The sequence below is a fragment of the Mustela lutreola genome, chromosome 9 (assembly GCF_030435805.1).
Source record: "Mustela lutreola isolate mMusLut2 chromosome 9, mMusLut2.pri, whole genome shotgun sequence".
NCBI lineage: Eukaryota > Metazoa > Chordata > Mammalia > Carnivora > Mustelidae > Mustela > Mustela lutreola.
Window position 1 is genome coordinate 81,741,467 of NC_081298.1, and position 19,107 is coordinate 81,760,573.

The 19,107-nt window shown below is 35.0% G+C and overlaps 1 protein-coding gene across 4 annotated transcripts in view; it reads left to right on the forward strand.

Annotated features, from left to right (window-relative positions):
* The window catches only part of VRK2 (VRK serine/threonine kinase 2), a 119,392-nt gene that overhangs the window by 24,132 nt on the left and 76,153 nt on the right, over positions 1–19,107 (forward strand). The gene's annotated exons all lie outside the window — the stretch shown is intronic.

Sequence of the window (19,107 nt, forward strand, 5' to 3'; positions counted from 1 at the left end):
CTCATTCTGCTTTCTGTTTCTGTGAGTTCAACATTATTATTATTTTTTAAAATTACACATATAAGTGATAACATGTAGTATTTATCTTGCTCTGTCTTATTTTACTTACATAATGCCCTCCAGTTTCATCCAAGTTGTCATCCACGGCAGGATCTCCATTTTATAAGGTTTAATAATTTTATAAGGCTGAATAATATTCCACTGTATATATATTTTTAATCCATTCATCCATGGATAGACACTTAGATTGTTTCCATGTTTTGGCCATGTGAATAATGCCCCAGTGAACATGAGAGTGCAGATATCTTTTCAGGATAATTATTTCATTTTCTTTGGATATATACCTAGAAATGGAATTGTTGGACCACATAGTAGTTGTGTTTTTAATTTCTCAAGGAACCTCCGTACTGGCTCCATAGTGGCTGAACCAGTTTACATCCCTACCGACAGTGTAAAAGGGTTTCCTTTTCTCTATAGCCTCAGTAGCAAGACTATTTCCTGGCCATTCTAACAGGCATGAGGTGAAATCTCATTGTGATTTCAATTTGCATTTCCCTTATTAATGATAATGAGCATCTTTCCTTGTATCTATTGGCCATTTGGATGACTTCTTTGGAAAAAAGTTTCAGCTCCTTTGCCCATTTTAAAATTGGGTTATTTGGTTGAGTTGTATGAATTCTTGTATATTTTGATATCCCTCTTTGAATATATGGGTTTAAAATAGGTTTGCAAATGTCTCTGCCATTTCATACCTAGCTTTTCCATTTTGTTGATGATTTCCTCCATTGTGCAGAAGTTTTTAAGTTAGATGTAGTCCCACTTGTTTATTTTTGCTTTTATTGACTTGACTTTTGGTGTGAAATCCAAAAAAAATCATTATCAAGATGAATATCAAGGAACATACACATATATTTTCTTCTAGGTATTTTATGATTTCAGGTCTTACACTCAAGTCTTTAAATTCATTTTGAGTTGATTTTTGTATACAGTATAAGATTGAGATTCAGTTTGATTATTTTTCATGTGGCTACCCAGTGTTCCTAACACCATTTATTGAAGAGCCTATTATTTCCTCATTATATATATTTGGCTCAAAATATAATTTGGTCAAAAATTAATTGACCATGAATGCCTGGGTTTATTTCTAGGCTATCTGGGCTAGGTACCATTGATTTATGTGTCTGTTTTTATGCCAGTACCATGCTGTTTTGATTAATATAGCTTTGTAATGTAGTTTGAAATCAGAAGTGTGATGCCTCCAGCTTTGTTCTTTTTACTCAAAATGCTTTGGCTATATAGGGTCTTTTGTGGTTCCATATAAATTTTAGGATTTTCTATTTCTGTGAAATATGCCATTGGAATTTTGATAGGGATTGCACAGCAATCTGTACATTCCTTTGGGTAGTGTGGACAGTTTATTCTTCCCATCCATTAGCACATAATATCTTTCCATTTATTGTGTCTTCTTCAATTTCTTTTATCAGTGTTTAATGGTTTTCAGTGAACAGATTTTTCATGTCCTTGGTTAGATTTATTCCTAAATAATTTATTCTTTTTGATGTTATTGTAAATGAGATTTTACATTTCATCAAAATGAAAAAAATTCATTTCATTGAAATTTAGAAATTTCTCCTTGAAATTTCAAGGAGAAATTTCTAAATTTCTCTTTCCAATAGCTCATTGTAAGTGTATAGAAACACAACTGATTTTTGTGTATTGATTTTGTATCCTGCAACTTTACTGTGTTTATTAGTTCTAGTAGTTGTTTTGAGGAGTCTTTAAGGGTTTCTCTATATATTATCATGTCATTGACACAGACAATTTTACTTTTTTTCTATTTGGATGCCTTTTATTTCTTTTTTCTTGCCAGTTGTTCTGGTTAGGATTTCCAATACTAAAATGAGTAAAACCAGTGAGAGTGGGCATCCTTGTCTTGTTCCTGATCTTAAAGGAAAGCTTTATGCTTTCACAGTTTGGTATGATGTCAGATATCTGCTTCTCATAATTGGCCTTTATTATTTTGAGGTATGGTCTTACTGTACCCAAAGTTTTGAGAGGTTTTCATTACAAAAGGGTGTTGAATTTTGTCAAATGCTTTTTTGGTATCTGTTGCTATGATCTTCTGACTTTTATCCTTCATTTTGTCAATGTGTGAACTGCATTGATTGATTTGTATATGTTGAACCATCCTTATATTTCAAAAATAAATCTGACTTGATCCTGGTGTATGAATCTTTAATGTACTGTTGAATTCATTTTGCTAATATTTTGTTGAGTACTTTTATATATATGTAAAATATGCAGGGATATTGGCCTGCAATTTTTTTTTCTTGGAGTGTCCTTGTCTGTCTTGATCTTTTCTATTGTCTTCCCAATCTCTCATTTATTTCCACTTTGATCTTTGTTATGTCCTTCTTTCTACTAAATTTGAGGTTGGTTCTTTTTCTAGTTCCTTGATGTATAAAGTTAGGTTGTTTATTTTAGATTTTTTTTTCTTAGGGTACAAGCTGATTGTTATAAACTTTCCTCTTAGAACTGCTTTTGCTACATTCCATAAGTTATTGATATGTTTTCCTTTTCATTTGTTTTAAGTTTTTTTTTAAACTAGAAAGTATAGTTTATTTTTTATTTATTAATTTTTTTTTATTTGAGTATAGTTGGCAACAATGTTACATTAGTTTCAGGTGTACAACATAGTGATTCAACTTCTTTATAGGTTATGCTATGCTTACCACAAGTGTAGCTACCATCTTTCAAGATACAGTGCTATTACAGTACTATTTACTGTATTCTCTATGCTTGTCTTTTATTCCCAGGACTTAGTCATTCCATAACTGGAAGTCTGTTATCTCCCACTCGCCTTCACCCATTTTGCGCACCCTCCCACCCATATTCCCTCTGGCAACCATTACTTTGTTTTCTGTATTTATATTTTTGATTCTGCCTTTTGTTTTATTCATTTTTTTATATTCCACATATGAGTGAAATTACGTGGTATTTTTCAGTCTGTTATTTCACTTTCATATCCTCTAGGTCTATCCATGTCTTGCAAATAACACAATCATCCTTTTTTATTGCTATGTAATATTTGTGTGTGTGTGTATGTGTGTAGGTCTATACCATATCATCCTTACCTATTCAGCCATTGATAGACACATAGATTGCTTCCATATGTTGGCTATTGCAAATAATGCTACAATAAACAAAGAGTTGCATATACTTTTTTTGAATTGGCGTTCTCATTTTCTTTGGGTAAATACCCAGCAGTGGAATTATTAGATCATGTGGTATTTCCATTTTTAATTCTTTGAAGAACCTCCATACTGTTTTCCACAGTGGCTATACCAATTTACATTCCCACCAACAGTGTCTAAAAGTTTTTTTTTCTCTCCATCCCTGCCAACATTTGTTATTTCTTGTTTTGATTTTAGCCATTCTAACAGGTATACAGTGATATTGCATTAAGGTTTTGATTTGTATTTCCCTGATGATTAGTGATGTTGAGCATCTTTTCATATGTCTGTTGGACATCTGTGTCTTTTGGAAAAATGTCTAAGTCCTCTGCTCATTTTAATCAGATTGTGTGTGTGTGTGTGTGGTATTGAGTTGTATGTTTTTTTTTTCCTTTTTTAATTTTTTAAGCTATTGGTCATTCAGGAGCATGTTGGCCAGTCTCCATATTTTTATAAATTTTCCAGTTTTCCTCTAATAACTGATACCTACTTTAGACCATTGTGGTCAGAAAGGACACTGAATATGTCAGTATCATTATCACATTTCTTAAATTTTTTAAAAGAAATTTAGTCTTTTTATGTCACTTAGCTTGATTTATCTTGAAGAGCGTTTCATATGTGCTTGAGAAGAATGTGTATCCTGCTATTGGAAGGTCTGTTCTGTATATGTCTGTTAGGTCCATCCTGTTTAATATAAGATTGAAGTCCAGTGTTTTTTAATTGACTTTTTGTCTGATGATTTATACATTGCTGGAATTTAGGATATTGAAACCCCCTAATATCCTTGTATTGCTGTTTCCTCTTTAAGATATGTTAATATTTGCTTTCTGTATGTTGGGTGCATAAATATTTATAGTTGTTATATTCTCCTAATTGATCCTTTTATCATTACATTGTCTTGTTATAGTTTTTGGTTTAAAGACTCTTTTGTTTGCTAGAAGTACAGTGTTTCCTGCTTTCTTTTAGTTTCCATTGACGTAGAACATCTGTCTTTTTCATCCTTTCACTTCCATTCTCTGTATATCTTTAAAGCTGAAGTGAATCTCTTATAGGCACTATATAGTTGGATCTTTTTTTATATATATATACTATTCAACCATTCTGTGTGTTTTGGAAACCATTTACATTTAAGTCCATTTACATTTAAAGTAATTATCGATAGTTATGGACTTAACTACTGCCATAGTTGTTTTCTGGCTCTTTTATAGTTCTTTTGTTTCTTCTCTTTCTCACCTCTCTTGTGAATTGACTTTTTTCATAGTGCTGTGCTTTGATTGCTTTATGTGTATCTACTATAAGTTTTTGTTTATTAGTTACCATGAAATTTATGTAAAACATACTTACAACTCTCTGTTTTAAGCTGATAATAACTTTGAAAATATTGATAAGATGTACATTTTACACTCCCTTTCCCCAGATTTTATGTTTTTATTGTCAAAATGTACATGCTTTTGTTGTTTTTATTCATTAACAAATTATTATAGTTTTTTTGTACTTTGTCTTTTAATGTTTATGCTACAGCTATAAGTAATTTACCATCTATTATTATAATCTTAGCATATTCTGAATTTATCTGTATTTTTTATCAACTAATTTTATACTTTCATATATGTTCACTTTGAAAATTAATGTCCTTTTGTTTCAACTTAAGCACTCCCTTTAACATTTCTTGTAAGATGAGTCTAGTTGTTATGAACTCCTTTAGCTTTTGTTTGAGAAGTACTTTATCTCACCGTTAATTATGAAGGACAAATTTGCAACTGGAGGATTCTTGGTTGACAGGTTTTTGTTTTTGTTTTTTCCCTAGCACTTTGAATATATCATCTCACTCTTTTCTGTCCTGCAAGACAGGATGCTATTAGATTTATGGGAGTTCTCTCATACATAGAAAATTGTTTTCTCTTGCTGTTTTTAAGATTCTGTCCTTATCTATAACTTTTGACAATTTAATAATAATGTATCTCAGTGTGGGTCTCCTTAGATGCATCTTGTTTGGTATTGTGCTATTTGGGTATGGTGTCTGTTTCTTTCCCCAGGTTAGGGAAGTTTATGGCCACTTCTTTGAATAAGCTTTCTGCTCCTTTCTCTTTTCTCCTTCAGGGACCCTTATAGTGCATGTAATTGTCGGCTTAATGGTATCCCATAAGTCCCTTAAGCTATCTTCACTCTTTTTCATTCTTTTTATTTTCCCTGTTGCTTCTCCAATGTTATGACTTCAGTTGCCCTGTCTTTGAGTTCATTGATCCTTTCTTCCATTTGATCTAGTCTGTTGTTGAACCAACCTCCCTATTGAATTTTTTTGCACTTGATTTTAGCCAAAAGGCTGAGAAGCGATGTCTATTGAAGTTTTTGTTGTTATTATATTCTACAGCTCTATAATTTGTGTTTTGAAAATTTTTTTTGTTTTTTTTTTTGTTGAAATCTTACTTTATTCATACATTGCTCTCTCTTGAGATCATTAATCATTTTTATGACCATTATTTTGAACTATCAGGTAAACCACTTATCTCCTTTTCAAAAAGATCTGTTTCTGGAGACTTGTTTTTTTGTTTGGAAAGTTTTCCACTGTTTGTTTGTTTTCTTTGATTCTCTTTGTTGGTTTCCCTATGTTAGACAGAACAGCTATCTCTTCCAAATATGACAGAGTGGTCTTGTGTAGGAAATGAATCTTGTTAGTCAGCCCTGCTCAAGTTCCTACTTTATTGTTCATGCTGATTGTCCTAGCTGCTGTTTTGTTTGTTTTTAGTAGCCCCCAGTACTTGTGAGTGTGCCAAGACCTGTCAGTGTTCCAGAGGGGAGGATCACAGCGAGGGTCCCTTATGATACATTTTTCTCATTACACTGATGTGTAGAAGTAGCTCAGTGAGTTTCTGAATCCCATACATTTGCATTCTTGGTTGGAGGGGAGCTCAGCAGCCTCCTATGTCACCCTCTTGGGTACTCCTCCATTTTCTTAAAGTAAAAATTTAATTTCTTAAAAAAATTTTTTTTTCTTCCAAGGTTTTATTTAGATTCAAGTTAGTTAACATATATTGTAACATTAGTTTCAGGAGTAGAATTTAGTAATTCAACACTTATATAGTAACATCCAGTGCTTATCACAACTGCCCTCCTTAGTGCCCATCACCCATTTAACCCACAGTCCCCCAGCAATATTCAGTTTGTTCTCTATAATTAAGAGTCTCTTATGGTTTGCCTCCCTCTCTATTTTTATCTTACTTTATTGTTCCTTCCCTTCTCCTGTGTTCATCTATTTTGTTTCTTAAATTTCATATCTGAGTGAAATCATATGGTATTTGTCTTTCTCTGACTTACTTTGCTTAGCATAAAACACACTAGTTCCATCCATGTTGTTGCAAATGGCAAGATTTCATTCTTTTTGATGAGTAATATTCCATTTGTGTGTGTGTGTGTGAGAGAGAGAGAGATCGATCTTCTTTATCCATTCATCAATCGATAGACATCTAGGGTCTTTCCATAATTTGGCTATTATTATATATTTGGCTGCTATAAACACTTGGGTGCATGTAGCCCCTTTGAATCAGTGTTTTTGTAGCCTTGGGGTAAATACCTAATAGTCCAGTTGCTGGGTCATAGGGTAGTTCTATTTTTAACTTTTTGAGGAACCACCATGCTGTTTTCCAGAGTGGCTGCACCAGTTTGCATTCCTGCCAACAGTCCAAGAGGGTTCCCCTTTCTCTGCCTCCTACCAACACCTGTTGTTTCTTGAGTTGTCAATTTTAGCCATTGTGACAGATGTGAGTTGGTATTTCATTGTGGTTTTGATTTGTATTTCTCTGATGATGAGTGATATTGAGCATTTTCTCATGTGTCTGTTACCATCTGTATGTCTTCTTTGAGGAAATATCTGCTTCATGTCTTCTGTCCATTTCTTAACTGGATTGTTTATTTTTTGGGTGTTGAGTTTGGTAAGTTCTTTATATATTTTGGATACGAGCCCTTTATCCAATGTGACATTTGTAATTATCTTCTCCCATTCCTTAGGTTGACCTTTAGTTTTGTTGATTGTCTCCTTCACTGTTTTTTTTTTTTTTTTTTTTTTTTTTTTTTTTTTTTTTTTTTTTTTTTTGTCTCCTTCACTGTTAAGAAGCTTTTTATCTTGATGAAATCCCAATGTTTATTTTTGCTTTCATTTACCTTGCCTCTGGTGATGTGTCTGGTAAGAAATTGCTATAGTTGAGGTGAAACAGCTTACTCCCTTTGCTCTCCTCCAGGATTTTGATGGTTTCCTGTCTCACATTTAGGTCTTCCATTCATTTCTAATTTACTTTTTATTTAGTTTTGCAAAAAAGTAGTCCAGTTTTCTCAACACCATTTATTGAAGAGACTGTCTTTTTCCCATTGGATAGTGTTTCCTGCTTTGTCAAAGATTAGTTGATCATATAGCTGTGGGTCCATTTCTGGGTTCTTTATTCTGTTCCATTCTATGTGTCTATTTTTGTGCCACTACCATAATACCTGATGATTATAGTGTTCTAATATAGCGTGAAGTCCAGAATTGTGATGCCTTCAGCTTTTGTTTTCTTTTTCAATATTGCTTTGGCTATTTGGGGTCTTTTCTGGCTCCATACAAATTTTAGAATTATTTGTTTTAGCTCTGTGAAAAATGTGTTTTTGTTTTGTTTTGTTTTGTTTTGTTTTTGTTTTTGTACAGATTGTTCTGAATGTGTAGATTGATTTGGACAGACTTTTTACAATATTTGTCCTTCTGATCCATGAGCATGGGATGGTTTTCCATTTCTTTGTGTCTTCCTCAATTCCTTTCATAATTGTTTGGTAGTTTTCAGAGTACAGACCTTTTACCTCTTTTGTTAGGCTTATTCCTAGGTATCTTATTGTTTTGGGTGCAATAGCAAATGGGATCAATTCCTTGGTTTCTCTTTCTGCTGCTTCATTATTGGTGTGTAGAAATGTAACAGATTCCTGCACATTGACTTAGTATCCGAGACTTTGCTGACTTCATTGATCAGTAGCAATTTTTTGGTGGAGTCTTCCAAGTTTTCTACATAGGGTATCATGTCATTTTCAAATAGTGAAAGTTTGACCTCTTCCTTGCTGATTTGGATGTCTTTTATTTCTCTTTATTTTCTGATTGCTGAGACTAGGACTTTCAGTACAGTGTTGAAGAACAGTGTTTGAGTGGACATCCATGTTCAATTCCTGACATGAGGGGAAGATTGCTCAGATTTCCCCACTGAGGATGATATTAGCTGGGGGTCTTTCATATATGACTTTTATGATACTGAAGTGTGTTCCTCCTGTCCCTACTTCGAGGGTTTTTATCAAGAAAGGATGCTGTATTTTGTCAAATGCTGTTTCTACATCTGTTGAGAGGATCATATGGTTCTTACCCTTTCTTTTATTAATGTGGTATATCTCATTGATTGATTTGCAGATATTGAACCACCCCTGCATCCCAGGAATAAATCCCATTTGATTATGGTGAATAATCCTTTTAATGTACTGTTAGATTCAGTTAGCTAATATCTTGTGAGACTTTTTACATCCATGTTCATCAAGGTTATTTGTCTATAATTCTTCATAGAGGGATCACTGTTGAGTTTTGGAATCAAGGTAATGCTGTCTCCACAGAATGAATTTGGGATTTTTCCTTCCATTTCTAGAACAGGTATTAATTCTTCTTGAAATGTATGTTAGAGTTCCCCTGGGAAATAGGGGGATTCTTACTGGGAGATTTTTGATTACTAATTTATTTCTTTACTGGTTACAGATCTATTCAAATTTTCTATTTCTTCTTGTTTCAGTTTCATGGTTTATATGTTCCTAGGAATTTATCCATTTTTCCATATTGCACAATTTGTTGGTATGTAACTGTTCATAATATTTCTCGTATTTCTGTGTTGTTTGTGATCTCTTTCAATTATGGTTTTATTTATTTAGGTCCTTTCTGTTTTCTTTTTGATAAGTCTGCCTAGGGGTTTATCAGTTTTGTTAATTCTTTCAAAGAACCAGCTGCTAGTTTAATTGATTTGTTCTGTTTTTATTTCTATAGCATTTATTTCTGCTATTGTTTTTATTTCTATAGAATTTATTTCCTCTTAAATATAGAACCTAACCTTACACCTACAGGAGCTAGAAAAAGAACAGCAAATAAAGCCTAAAACCAGCAAAAGTGAAGTAGTAGCAGAAATAAACATATAAAATATATGTTTCAGAGGTTTCAGACTATCTTGTTTTCATTTTCATTTGCTTCCATGTATTTTTTTTTAACTTCTTTAATTTCCTGGTTAACCCATTCATTCTTTAGTAAGATGGTCTTTAACCTACATGTATTTGAGGCCTTTCCAAACTTTTTCTTGTGATTGACTTTGAGTTTCATAGCATTGTGGTCTGAAACTATGCATGATATGATCACAGTCTTTTTTTTTACTGGTTGAGAGCTGACTTGTGACCCAGTATGTGATCTCTTCTGGAGAATGTCCTATTTGCACTCAAAAAGAACGTGTATTCTGCTGCTTTAGAATGAAATACTCTGAATATATCTGTAATGTCCATCTAGTCCAGTGTGTCATTCAAATCCCTTGTTTTCTTGTTGATCTTCTGCTTAGATGGTCTGTACACAGCTGTGAGTGGGATGTTAAAGTCCCCTACTATTATTGTATTATTATTAGTGAGTTTCTTTAAGTTTGTTATTAATTGATTTATATATTTGGCTGCTCCCAAGTTGGAGGCATAAGTATTTACAATTGTTAGATCATCTTGTTGGATAGACTTCTTTATTATGATTTAGTGTACTTCATCTTTTATTACAGTCTTTGGTTTAAAATCTAGTTTGTCTGATATAAGTATGGCTATTCCAACTTTCTTTGATGTCCGCAAGCATGACAGATGGTTCTCCACCACCTTACTTTCAATCTAGAAGTGTCTTTGAGTGTAAAATGAGTCCCAGCATATCAGTGGGTCTTGGGTTTTTTTTTAATGCATTCTAATTCCCTTTGTCTTTGATTAGATCATTTAGTCCATTTATATTCAGAGTAATTATCAATAGGTATGAATGTATTGCCATTGTATTACCTGTAAAGTCATTGTTCCTATAGATTGTCTTTGTTGCTTTTGGTCTCTTTCCCACTCAAAGGGTCCCCTTTAATAGTTCTTGCAGAGCTGGTTTAATGTTCATGAATGCCTTTAAGTTTTTATTGTTTTGGAAACTCTTTTTCTCTCCTTCTATTCCAAATGACAGCCTTGCTGGATAAAATATTCTTTTTTTTTTCAAGTTTTTTAAAAAAATTATTTATTTAACAACAGAGATCACAGGTAGGCAGAGAGAGAGAGGAGAAACAGGCTTCCCACTGAGCAGAGAGCCTGATGTGGGGCTCGATCCCAAAACCCTGGGATCATGACCTGAGTGGAAGGCAGAAGCTTTAACCCACTGAGCCACCCAGGTGCCCCTGGATAAAGTATTCTTGGCTGCATATTTTTCCCATTTAGCATGTTGAATATATCAGACCACTCTCTTATGTCTTGCCAACTTTCGGTGGACAGATCAGCTACTAACCTTATTTGTCTGCCATTGTAGGTTAAGGACCTTTTTTCTCTAGTCATTTTCAGAATTCTCTATCTTTGCATTTTGTAAGTGTCACTATGATAATATTTTAGTGTTGACCTGTTCTTGTTGATTTTGAGAATTCTCTGTGCCTCTTAGACTTGAATGCCTGTTTCCTTTCCCAGGTTAGGGAAGTTCTCAAATATAATTCATTCAAATAGACTCCCCCCCCCCCCCCCGCCAACTCCCTGCCTCTCCTTCTTGCTCTTCTTCTTCTGGGACTCCTGTGATACAGATACCATGTTTAATGGATTTGCTGATTTCCCTAAGCCTGTAGTCATGACCTAATAGTTTTCTTTCCCTCTTCTTTTCAACCTCATTTTCCATAATCTTATCTTCTATATCACTTATTCATTCCTCTGCTTCTTCCATCCTCATGATTATGTATGTTCTGTTTTACATCTCAGTTATAGCTTTTTTTATTTCAGCCTGACTAGTTCTTATGTCTTTTATCTCTACAGCTGTTTTGAGCAAGGCCCTGTTTATGATTTCTTGTTAGTCCTTTTGTGGAGAATTCCTCCATCTTGTCATGTCTAGGTTTCTGTCTTTTATGTGTTATGAAAGCTTGTTGTGTTTCCTGCTCCTCAGAGTAATGGAGCTCATTACTCATTACATAAATTAGTAATTTATGTAATGAGCTCCATTACTCATTACATAGATTACTCCTCAGAGTAATTTTTGCTTTATTAAAAAGGGGTTATATGCTGTCCAGGTCTTGGCACTTTAGGAAGTGTTTCTGGTGTATGCTGTATATACTCTGCTGTTAAGTTTTGGCTGTTATTTCCCACAGGTTAGTCATTTGCTGAGTTCCTCCTTGCAGTGGGGATGTTTGGGCCTTTAAAAAAGTGCCTGTGCCTGGGTTACTGCGTTGGTTAAACAACTTGATTTCACCTCAGGTTGTGATCTTAGGATTGTGAGATTGATCCCCATGAGGGGGTTCCACACTGGGCATGGAGCCTGCTTGAGATTCTCTCTCACCTTCTCCCTCTGCTGTTCCTCTACCCCTCTTAAAAAAAAGGAAGAAAGAAAAAAAAAAAAAAAAAGAAAAAGAAAAAGAAAAAAAAATCCTGGTTCCAAAAAAAGAGAAAAAGAAAAGAATAAAGAAAATAAGCTGACAAAGACTTATAAGTCTGCTTCCAAAGAAAAAGCAAAAAGCAAAAAGAAACCCAATGCATTAAAAAGGAAGAAACAAAGATAAAACTGTAAGCTTGAGTCCAAAGAAAAAAGAAGGGGAGGAAAGAAGAAAAGAAAGAAAGAAAAGAATAAAAGGAAAGCCTGGTCTTATTTTCTCTAGAACTGAAGCCGATGCTTTGGAACACTGTGATCAGTATACTTGGTACATGCAGGGGGCTTGTGTTGGTCGTCTGGGGGAGAGGCCTACTTTGCTGCCTCACAGTTAGACCTGCTCTAGTAAAAATGCCCCTGCAGAGCTCAGGGAGGCAGAGTTTGGTGTAAGTGGCTCCACCCTTCACTGGGGGTGCCATGTTGCTCACTGAAGTTGGACTTTGCTTGTTGGTGAGGGGTGGGTGGAAGATGGCGTAACCCTGCTTTTAGTCCTGGGGAGGGGAACTCACAGCCCCTGCTGCTCAGGAAGCCCTCACAGAAAAGCAAACAATCTCCCCTCCTGTTCCCCAGACCTCCTTCAGATGCCTACCTTCATCTGTCCATGCCTGGGCCTTCAGCAAGCCCCACACCTCAGTTCTCCTGTGTTTTATCTCTGGTGCACAGCTGGGATCCAAAACTCCAAATCTTAAAAGAACCCAGCAAGGTGTGGACCTGCTCCCCTCCCCTAAGAGAAGAACCTCTCAGTGCTGTGCCTGGAGCCACTGTCATAGAAAAGCAGTACGATGGGCATCCCAGTGCCTGGAGTCTATGCTAAAGTCCTGGAGAAAGCTGCAACCACATTATCGGCTGTCTATATCCTCTTCTTGTCCTCTGCTGAAGAATGGCCACTCAGTGGTGCCCACTGGGTCCCTTGTCTTTGGAGAAACAATATACCCTCTTCGAACTGTACCCTAGGAGAGGGAATGTTCTCTCTCAGTGCCACCCAGGGCACCCCCACACTGCACTCCCAGGCCACTCCTCCCTCTTCCCAGAGTACTACTGTCTGCCTGGCTTGACTCTGGCAAATGGCATAGACTTCTAAAACCTCAGAATTTGAGCTCCAGTGTTAGCAAAAAACGTGCTATAATCAGTTCCTCCTAATTACCCAGTTAGGGGTCCTGGGGGAGTTTTTCTTTGAACAAACCTGTTGTGCTGTTGTGTCTCCCCTTCTTTCTCTGTCCTCTTTCCACAAAAAGGTCTCTCAGCCCCTACCTGGCAATGTGGCTTTTCTCTCCCCCAATTCATCTCTCTGAACCTTGCAGCTTCCACATTCTCTCCTTCTAATTGTGCAGACTTTTCATCCTCAAATTTATTTCCTAGTTGCTCAAAATATTTTGATGCCAATCTAGCTGTGTTTGAAGGACAAGGCAAGATCAGGGTCCCCCTGCCAAACTACTCCAGCATCTTAATTCCACCTTAAAATTTAGTTTCTAAGTACTGCTTTCATTCATTAAATTATTCATCAAATATTTAATGAATGCTTACTAGACCCTATTTGAGGTGCTTGGGACACATCTAAACTAAACCAAGTTTTTCTTTTTGCAGTTTTCATGATCAGAGAAAAACAACTAATAAATATGTAACTATATGCTAAATAGTTTCAATATGATATTTTTAGTATTCAGTCCTGTGTATTTTCTAAATTCCTTTGTGATTTCTTCTTTGGCCTAGGGTCTAGGCAATTATGGTCACAGAATGTAGCTTAATAATCTTTATTCTTTGATAACTTGAGGAAGCCTGCTTTCTGAGTAAAATTGTGGGCAGTTAAAAAATTGTTTTATGCATAAAACAGTTGAAAAGAATATATATTCTTTAGTTGTTATTTTTATGTGGCCTTTAGATAAAAACTGTTAATTGTATTATTTTAAGTTATTTTTGTCTGCTTGACTATACATTATGGATTTGTTTTAAAATATTCCATGATTTTTGTGCTTTTTAATTTTTTCCCCTGTACTTGTAGTGGCTTTTGATTTTTATATTATGAAGGTACATTATCAGATGCTTTCAAGTTCATAAATTTAGTTTTTCTATTGAATCTTTTTTTTCCCTTGAATTATTTTTTTTAATGATTAGGTTGGACTACCTTTATATCTAGTAATTCTTCTTTGCTGAGATTTCTATAATTTTGTGAAAATAAATATTCTAGCCTTTTTTTCACCTGTTTTGAGTGGTTTACCTTTTTATTTTCTCTGCATCACTCGGTTTTAGTTGTGTTTCATAAATAGTATACATTTATTTATTTTTTTCATGATCTTATCATTTCTCATCTGGTGAATTTAGTCTACTCAAATTACTGGTTTTTCACACCTAAGGTGTCCATGATTTTAAGATACATCATTTTTTTATATGTTGAGTCTCCATTAGGTGCTTAAAATTGCATAATTTTCTTCTTCTTGAATCATTCTTTTTGTGTTTATGTAAGATCTGCTTTATATCTAATACCCATTAGTGCCCCTTAAACTATGACATGTACTTTTAAAATAGCCTTACATATGCAACTCATAGAGCATTCAGTGTTGCAGTCCTATCTTAAAGAACATTTTTTTTTCACTACTATCAAGTTTATATCCCATTTTTCTGTTTTGGGCTGGTTAACTAATTTTTCTTCATGCACAAATCGCTATATATGACCATTAAATGTAACATTAATACTACCAGCAATGTGCACGACTCAATTGGAGTAAAGACCAATAGACATCTAGGTCTAGATGTGTGACTTGTGTGGGCGGTGAAACTGCTATTTGGTCAGCAGCAATCATATGATGTCCTCAGTTAGTAGGTGCATTCAAATGTCAGAGGTAATAATATATGAAAAACTGGTGTAAAATTGTTATAAAATAATTTATTTCATTTTATATTACCTTTTTTTTAGAGAGCCTATTCTTTCCTGGTCTTCTATTAGATTTTTAGGTTTTCTTTATTCTTTTTTCTTTACTGATTTTGAAGTTCTGAATTATATGTCTATTATTTTAATGGTTACCTGTAAACTCAATACACTCTCTTAATTTAATAAACTAAGAAGCTAATCAGTGTCTTCACTTTTCTCCTGGATAAATACATGGCATTACAACACTATACCTTTAGACACCATTTTCCTATTTTGAACATTATTTTTGTCCATTGTTTTTAGTGTACCTTATTCTAGGTTGATGGTTATTTTCTCTCAGCATATGAATATGATGTAATTCAATGTCTTCTTACTGCCTTGTTTCTATTGAGAAGTCTGTTGTCACTTCATGTGTCTTTTGTATGTAAACTAATCTCTTCTACTGAGTTGTTTGTTAGAACTTTGTCTTTAATGTTCTGCAGTTTGACTATGGTGGGCTGGAGTACAGATTTATTATTTATCTTGCTAGGGACTTACGATTCTTAAATCAGAGGATTCATGACTTTTATCAGTATTTGAAAGTTATCAGATAATATTTATTCAAAAGTGCCTGTCCTGTATTCTCTAGTTCTGGAGGTTTTTTGTTTTTTTTTTTTAAGAAAATTGTGTTTCTGTCACGTATTACATTGATATTTCATAATCCCTTCTTCATATTTTATGTCTCTATATTTCTGTGTGGTGAATTCAAGATTATTTCCTCAGATATAATCTGTTTCATTGTTCTCTTAGGTTTTAAATATTCACTATTATATATGTATTGCATATATTAATATTTAGAAAAGTGCATACAACATACACATATAGTTTATTAAGAAAATATATCTAATAGCAAGATACAATCCCCATCTGGGTCAAACATATATCAACATAAACAGCACTCTAGAAGCTCTGACATCTCTTTTCCACCTAAGGTAGGAACACTGTCTAGACTCTTTACGATTTTTGTTTTACTGTTTTTCATTATAGTTGTGTGTGTGTGTGTGTGTGTGTGTGTATCCATAAGCAAATATGATTTGTTCGTCGTTTTTAATTTAAATAAATAGAATCTAAATATACATTCTGTTTTGTGTTTTTTCACTCAACATTGTATCTAAGAAATATCTGTATTACTACTGCATCTGTATTTCATTCATTTTTTCCTACAATGTATTTCATACTATGACTGTAATACAGTTTTTTACACATTCTACTGAAGATAAATGCGTATGTAATTTCCAGCATTGGACTATTCCAAAGTCATACTTACTTCCATATTTCTTCTTGGAGTTCTTTTTTTTTTCTTTTTAAAATATTATATTTATTTATTTATTGGTCAGAGAGAGAGAGAGAGCACAGTTGGGGGAACAGTAGGCAGAGAGAGAAGCAGGCTTCCCATTGAGCAAGGAGCCTGATGTGGGACTTAATCCCAGGACGCTGGGATCATGACCTCAGCCAAAGACAGACACTTAACCAGCTAAGCCACCTAGGTGTCTTGAAGTTCTGATGTATTTCGTGTTTTTGGTCACGGTCTCTTAGATCTCGGATGTTTTTTGAATTACAACCAGTTCATTTTTTCATAGAATGTTTTGCATTGTTTCTTATGCTACTGCTACTTTGTGTCTGTTACCATTTCAAGCAGATATTTGAGCTATATGGGAAGTCTGAATTTCTTGGGATTTATGCCTTTTGTTTGCTTTCTTTCCTGTTTTGTGGTGTTGGACCATTGACTCATCTTTATCCATGCTGTATCTCTGGTAATCATGTGGGTCCAGTGCGTCTCTTGAAGATTTGTTTCTTTTGCTTCTGCAAGGCTTCTGGGTTATCATTTGGTTTCAAATCCTTGTACCATACTGTTTTGTAAATTTGAGCCTCAAATTCTTGAAGGCAGCTTCGGAGTAACAAGTTATCAGGAAAGACTCTACTTTTCCTCATACTCAGGGTCTATAAGCTTCAGAAGGTAGGGTTTTTCATAATTGTTTTTCTTTCTGTGTTTGACAGTGGTGAACTCTTGTCTGTCTTTTTTTCCTTCTCTTTTCCTTCCTTCCTTCCCCTTTTTCCTTTTCTCCTTCTCCCCACATCTCGCAATTTCTTTCTATCTCTTTTTTAAATCTTTCATACTACTGAAGATGTAGGCCTTGGAAAATCTGACTTTATGTGACCAACTAAACTTCAAATCTCTGCCTATTGAAGCCCCAAGGACTTGTCTTTTCCCAAAGAGGGCTTTAACACTAATATCCTTGGCTACCCTGAGTGGGCAGCCTCTTTGGGACCTGTAGCATGGCTTAGAACATTAGTGCTCAGGTACATTTATTTCTCTCTGGTTTTTATTTTTTTATTTATTTTATTTTTTAAAGATTTTTTAAATTATTTATTTATGTGAGAGAGTGAGCACAAGCAGGGGGAAGTGGGAGAGGGAAAAGCAGGCTCCCCACTGAGCAGAGAACTGAAGTGGGACTCAATTCCAGGATTCTAAGATCATGACTCGAGCTGAAGGCAGATGCTTAACCAACTGAGCCACAGGCGACCCTTCCTCTGGTTTTCAGATTTCTCTTTGTTTTGAGCTTCCTATTTATTTATTTAACTAGGTCAACTCTTCATTTATAAGAAAGTTTGACTTATTATTTTTGGCATCTTCTTTATTTTATAGAAGAAGGTTTTCATTTATCTAGCGTGCTACTTTATCGACATTCTTTATCAGATGCCATCATATTTTAGTTTTTCTAGTTGCCGTCTGTGTTGTCTTTGGTTGCCAGTGTCAGAAACTCAAATGTATTTAAGCAAACGAGGGATTTATTAACTCATAAAAGAATTATAGGGCTTTTTTGGCTTCAGGTATGGATAGTCTAGAGCTTAAGCATGGTCAACAGGGCCCTTTCTTCCTGCCTTGACCTTACATTTTTCAGTGTTGGATTTGATTCTCAGACTTCGTTTTCCATTTAGCTGAGGAAAATGATTTCTAGGATTTGGTATCCTTACAGCTTATGCCCTCCTTGAGTTACATAGGATATATATAGGAAATAACTTTTTGCCTAGTTGGGGCGTGTTGCTCCTTCTGAACTGGTTACTGTGGCCAGTGGGCTTATATATTCCAATTAGCTAGGTTTGGTCATCTACCCAACTCTGAGATGTAAGGGCAGCTTTACTGTGTTAAGCAGCCCTCCAAGGTTGACATGGGTAGAGGGAGGTTTGATTCCTCAAAGGAAAAACCAGACAGAGTTCCCAATGAATAGAAAAAAGTGCTAGGAGGACAGATATCTTAAATGTGCAGTATGTGTTTTTTAGCAGCTCATCAGACCTCAGGTTAGAAATTTAAATGAAGATGAGACTGCTATAATTTCAAAACTATCCCTATCTGTGATTGATCATTCTTTTCAACCCTGAATGGATTAATCAGCAGTAACCTACCAAGCAAGATCCCTTTCCCTCCTTTATCAAGTCCTAACAATTTCACTTTCTGAAATCTCTGCATCTCTGGAATCTGCTCATTTTCTATCTACCACTGATAGTGTGGTCCAAGCTATACTCCTCTTTCTTCGGATCTATCGAAATTAAGTCCTTACTGATAGGTCAGTATCTACTCCAGTTCCCCTTCAGTGTGTTCTCCACACTGTGGTAATGGGATCTGTTTAGAATGCAAATCTAATAATGTGTTTCCTGTCCTCCAATGACACCTCAAGTCTTTAAAACCTTTCATTTGGCAGAAATTATTAACTAGATTTACATCTGGCCCATCATCACTTCTCCAACTATTCTTGCTCAGTGATTCCCTTTTATATAAATTAAATTATATATTCTCTTATTACTGTCTACCTCTCCCTTTTACATTTATTATAATTACAGTTTTGCACTTGTGTGTGAGTATTTGATGAATGTCTGATTTCTCCATTAAACTATAAAAGCAGATACCATGTCTGTTTTCCATTATCTTTTAATTTCACTAGCTAGAACGTGGCTTGGCTACAGTAGAAAATAAATATTTATTTCATTAATTAACTGATTGATTACCATAAAGAGATCTCCACTGTAACTGAGACAATTTATTTGTTCAACATCCATCTCCAAGAGCTTTCTAGTCAACTGATTTTGGATTTAGGCCCTCCAATATAATCTGACTTAGAAGTTTATGGAGAGTATCACATAGTTATCAGAACAAGTGTTGGGGGGGCACCTGGGTGGTTCAGTGGGTTAAAGCCTCTGCCTTCAGCTCAGGTTGATCCTAGAGTCCTGGGATCAAGCCCTGCATCAGGCTTTCTGCTCTGCGGGGAGCCTGCTAACCCCTCTCTCTCTGCCTGCCTCTCTGCAAACTTGTGATCTCTGTC